Source organism: Podarcis liolepis (assembly GCF_965112155.1).
Source record: "Podarcis liolepis genome assembly, chromosome: 7".
Taxonomy (NCBI): Eukaryota; Metazoa; Chordata; class Lepidosauria; order Squamata; family Lacertidae; genus Podarcis; species Podarcis liolepis.
Genome location: NC_139561.1, coordinates 53,189,842 through 53,195,560, shown reverse-complemented (window position 1 = coordinate 53,195,560; position 5,719 = coordinate 53,189,842). Strand labels below are relative to the sequence as shown.

The 5,719-nt window shown below is 44.0% G+C and overlaps 1 protein-coding gene across 1 annotated transcript in view; it reads right to left on the bottom strand.

Moving 5' to 3' along the window:
- SMPD3 (sphingomyelin phosphodiesterase 3) overlaps nt 1-5,719 on the bottom strand; it is a 351,886-nt gene that overhangs the window by 216,862 nt on the left and 129,305 nt on the right. The gene's annotated exons all lie outside the window — the stretch shown is intronic.

The following is a 5,719-nucleotide window of genomic DNA, read 5'->3' as shown; positions in this document are numbered from 1 at the left end:
TTATGATGGGCTTCTCTTCTCTTCTTTGGGTTACAGCAGCTGTTACTGACCCCCCAGGCATTGTCTGTATACACATGCAGCCGTGTTGCTAAAGTGTAAGCTGGTATGGCTCTGGTTCATGCCTGGATGGGAGATTACTTGCGAAATCCTATATATGCCGGCTAAATGTAAAGCTTTAAAAATGATGCCTGAATCAGGTTATGAATAGTAATAATTCTATATTCAGATATAATCATGCTGATGAGACTGTTTCAGATTGTTTCCCCTTGTTAATGTGAGGACTGAATCATTGACAGCTGCAGCTTCAGAAGATTCCCTTGTTGCTTTCTAGGAACCAGGCTTGTTCTGCCATCCTATTGTTGCTGGTCTGACTGGTTTCCTCACAGTTTCCTCCTTTGGCCAGACAGTGATGGCATCCCTTCTCAACTTCTGCATAGTATTCCTTTTCATCTTAAGTCATTTACATAAGCCAAGACAAATTCCTTCAAGTGTTGGTATATAAAGAAGATTACAATGAAGCTTTACAAACTTGCATGCACAAGGTTTCCAATTTCAAGCCCCCACAACTTCAATTGAGAGAACTATAGGAAGTAAAAGGTGGGAATGATCATTGTCTGAAACCCTGGCTGGGTGCGGTATACCAATGCCCTGACTTGTGGCAAGGCTAATTCAATAGGTTCAGTTTCTGGGGATCCGTTCCCTTCATTTGCCAAAAATCTCTGCATGTCTGCTATGGAAACTCAGCACATTGTATGAAATCTAATAGCATGTCCTAGGGTGCAGACTAAATTAATTTAGGCCGCTGGCTCAGAACATACCAAGTACACCTCACTGGCCACAAATTGCACAGGTGGATCAGTCAGGGATGACAAGCATGTGCCTCCATGCCCACCCCTAATTACTGATCTTCTCTTTGGAAACGTCTGATGGGTCACAGTTGAAAACTACTACTATAATGATAGGCAGCAGTTGAGATTATTGTTGAAGACTTTGAGTGTCCATCCTTTATGAGATCCACTAGAGGGCGGTAAAGCCTTTGCCCATTTAATCAACAGCATCAGGGAGGTGTTTTTGTGTGTGATATCAAAAGGATACACAATGTTATTGAAAAGGTATTTATATGGTAACCAACTCGTTTCTGGAACCATTGGTAGAAAATAGGAAATGTGTCTTTATTTTATCCTATGTACTAATAGTGAACTCTGAGTGAATCCTTTTTGTAGCATAAGCCACCCACACAAGGAGGAATGGGAATGCAGCATAGTTTGCAGAAATACAAAAATTATTTGGGGGAAGCCCAAAGGGTTAGGGCTGGGCTCATTGACTGCTGTGGTGTGTGGGAATGGAGGGCAGCTGGAATGGAGTATCCTAGAAAAGGGTTACTGGCGTATTGGAACCCTGAACAGGAATACTCTGCATGGCAACATTTTGTTGCAAGTCCCACTTGTTTTTAAATAATTAAACTACTATGAACCTATAGGCAGTGCCACTTCTGATGAAGCTCATTGGGTGACCCTGGGTCCAGTCACCATCTCACTCTAACCTACCTCACAGGATTTTGTGTAAGGATACATTTAAAGGAGCAGAAAGATATAGGATTATAAAATGCCCCCCAGCCACTCTCCCCTCCCCCCATGAACGGGGAAACGCACCTACATCACCCACTGCTATGCTCACACACAGAAAGAAGCTGTTTGCACCCTTCCTTTGTTCAGAACTGGCATCCAGTGAAATGTGGGCATGCTTCAGGGGGCATATTCCATGTAGGAGCAGGCAGTCCTTGCATTGTGGATTTTTGAGGGGATATTTACTGAGACTTTTCCTAGCACCATAAGAGGTGCTACTAGCAGGCACATTGGTGCCTGTGAGTGCAGCATGGGTGACCCATCCTCTTAAAAGCTTGGGAGAATCCTTTGTGGTGCCCCGCAAAGCAGCTTCTAGTTCATATTCTGTTGAGTCATGAACACAAAGCAGAAAGAAATAGGACTTTTTACAGTTGTGCTCCCCTCTTTCACTATTACCACTGAGCAGCAGTGTGTTTGTCACAATGCAGCAGTGAATGTATGAGCCGGTCCGTTTCTCTGTGATATATACAAGGTTTTGTTCTGATTCTGCAGAACAAGTGCTGGTTAATGTTCAACGTGTATATCTGTAAGGCAAATTCCATTTTAGTTCAGTGAATAAGGGTGCTCGGACATCAATACTGGCTATGCTAATGACCCCAACCATTAGTGCCTGAGCTCATCTGGATTCTGGTTCTTCATCCTGAGCTGTGTAAATGCTTTGGGGGAAGCTATATGCTTTCTCAACATCTATGAGTTTAGGGCTTAGAAGACCTTTTCCTGTAAATGAGGCACATCATCTTAGATGTATGTGCTAATTAAGGATAGGCGAATGCCTTTTTTTTTTATTAATTGGTGTTCTGTTTTACCAAGACACTCAAAAACACAATAACTAAGCAACTTATCTCACGGCCCGGCTCACTCTCCTCAGTTGCAACCTGAGATCTTGTCCCTGATTGGTTTGGATTGTACACCTCTGTCCCTTTTGACCCTCTTTTACTGCCTTTGAACTTGACCCTTGAACCACAAACCTGGCTCTGCCTGATTTGGATCAACAGCAAGCTACCTACCCCTTCTGTCCCCCAAACTCAACCACCTGGGACAGATCCTTGCTGAGCCATGACAGATTAGCAGTACACCCTAAAAATATGAATCATTTATTTCAACATGAATGGTTCAAAAGCAATAATAATTGCAATACCCCCAACTTTCACATTCATCAAAATCCTCTGAAATACCTGCATTTTAGGGCCAGTCCTACCATTAAACAAAGTGAGGCAGCTGCCTTAGGTAAGTAGAATACAAAAAAGGAGGGGGCATGCTTGGTCGGTGCTGTTAGCAACAATTGCAAATAAACATTCATGAGTGCACTTGAAGCTCCTGATTCTTCTTTTGCAGGATGCCTGACATCACATATAACATCATTTGTGAGTCAGGTGGGTTTGGTGTTAAGGGAAATTGCCTCATGGACCAAATTAGGACCCTGGACCAGAGGTATCCTACCACTGCCCAGTATATAAAGCTAGCACTGTTCTTTGAAACCCCCATATAAGACCACTTAGGAGGCTGGTTTAATGCCCAAGAATGAACATTTGTGGTCTTGGGGGGCCTCCTTTATTGAAAGCTGAAGTGCTCAACTCAAGCGTTTTGATTGTAAATGGGATACTAGCAATACTGAAAGCAGCAGCTAGGGAGATGATGTCTTGTCTCACAAGATGTGTGTGTTTGTGTGTGTAAGAGAGAGCTCATTAAAAACAACATCGTCCTGTGCATGGTCTTATTAGCCTGAGTTCTATTGATTTCCTTTTTCTCTGACGAGAGAAGAAACAGAGATTTCAGCTCAGCTTGCCTGTATGGCTTCTGATTAGCAACCCTTGAGAAAAATTCAGGGGAAAGGGGGCAGAAAAGCAAACCGGATGCTTTGGCTTTGGTGCTTGTGTTGCAATCAATAGAAGTCAAACTCCTTCGAGCTTGTGTGTATTTGATGAATTTCAGCTGATTTGGGAGCCTGGACCAACCTCAGATCAATACTAACTTGCTCAAGGGCCGGACTCTAAATAACAAAGGCAGCAGAGTTTTGATCCGCACAGAAGGACGTGTCAGCTTAATGAAGTTTTGTGAGTGCAATTAGCTTTGAAGTTAGGGGTGAAATTCGGGTCTGGCAGATTCAGACGAGGCTCAAATTGGTGTTTCTGCTATTGATTCCTATTGATAGGACACTGGGAGAGTCAGATCCCTGTGACTGGGACTCAAATGCTGGAACAAAAATTACATCCCTATCCGATACCTCCCATTCCTATTTTCAAGACCACCTTGCATAAACAGTGTTGTATAAATGTCACCTGTATTATTATTAATTGAATTTATATACTGCCCTATACCCGGAGGTCTGAGTGCAGTTCACAGAAAAGATCAACATAAAAACCACAGTATATATAATCAAAATAAAAACAACAACCCAATAACCCCCCCCCCCAAAAAGAGCCACATTTTAAAATGGTATAGGATGTCAATCAGATCAACCAAAGGCCTGGTTAAAAAGGAATGTTTTTGCCTGCGCCTAAAGGTGTATAATGAAGACGCCAGGCTAACTACCCAGGGGAGAGCATTCTGCAGACAGGGTGCCACTGCAGAGAAGGCCCATTGCGTGGACAGTCAGAGTCCCTCCAACCCCCAGGCGACCCCCGAGCAGAATGATGACTCAAGACAACATGCTATGGGATTAAAATTGGCCACAACTTTATTAAATTTCAGATGTAGGGAGACCTTGGCTCACGCATTGGGTGTTTATCCTTACCAGTCCCCAGCCAGGCATCTGGGAGACATCAGGCTTATCCAGAATGTGGGGGGATTGGGCTGGCTCTGGGGTACATATGTTCAGAAAGCCTGCCCCCCGTTTCACCGCCGTTGGAGGGGAGAGCAATGACAACCTCTCGGCGTATGGCCAATGCCTCCCCTCAAGACCCCTTTAAAGGGGAACCCTGGGATCACCACCACAAGGGGGGTGTGGGTCACCACTTCACAGGCCCCCCCATTTAAGAAGATAGACTAAAGGATTCCGCCCAAGGCCTGAAACCGCCGTTCTGTGGTTCCCAGCAACTGGTATTTAGAGACAGATTGCCTCCAACAGTTATTACAGATGCATAAAAGCAGGTGGTTCCATTCTGGAAACATTTAGTGGACTTTTTTCTAATTACTACAGCAGAACATAAAACCTTAACCTTTACAGTGGTACCTCAGTTTAAGAACTTAATTTGTTCTGGAGGTCCATTCTTAACCTGAAACTGTTCTTAACCTGAGGTAACACTTTAGCTAATGGGGCCTCCCGCTGCTGCTGCGCTGCCGCCGCTGTGCGATTTCTGTTCTCATCCTGAAGCAAAGTTCTTAACCTGAGGTACTACAGGTATTTCTGGGTTAGCGGAGTCTGTAACCTGAAGCGTCTGTAACCCGAGGCACCACTGTATTTGCAGGGCTTGTGGGGGGAGGCAGAAAATGATTCTTCCTTTCCCTTACAAATTGTAATGTTTTGACGGCTATGTTGCCATTGTGCTGTTTCCTGGTTTTAATACATGGTCCCTTCCGCACCTGGAAAGAGCCCTGACTACAAACAAGCCCAGTGCACACTAAGCTGGCCCCAAGCCTCAGAGGCTAATGCTTCAAGCCACAAAATCCCTGAGCCTGGCAGGCCTGCATTTTCCACTTGAATGTCTGCCATTTTAGAATCTGTTTCAAAAGTGGGAAACCCTGACTCTAGCTCAGAATCCCCCAAAACCTGTTGGATTCTGGCAATCGGGTTGTGTGTGTTTCAGATTACATGCTCTCCTATACTGCAATTTTTACAGACTTATTAAATCCCTTTTTATTTGCTGAGTACTTTCCCTATCCTTGGGGAATTCTGTGTTTAATGGTGGATTCCAGCCCTGCAATCATGGAAATGTATAGCCATGTTCCTTGCTGTCATCATCAGAGTCAGGTGACAACTTTTAAAGGAAAGAGTTCTGAGTCAAAATGGTTGGTATTTCTATCTATTTCTCGTGGAAATGTCTATTGTCTCCCCCTCTTTTTTCTTTTTCTTTTGCTGTGGCTGTACTGATAACCCCGCAGTGTGTCTGAGGTTTATGGTCAGTAGATCAAGCAAATTGAAGTAAACACATTGT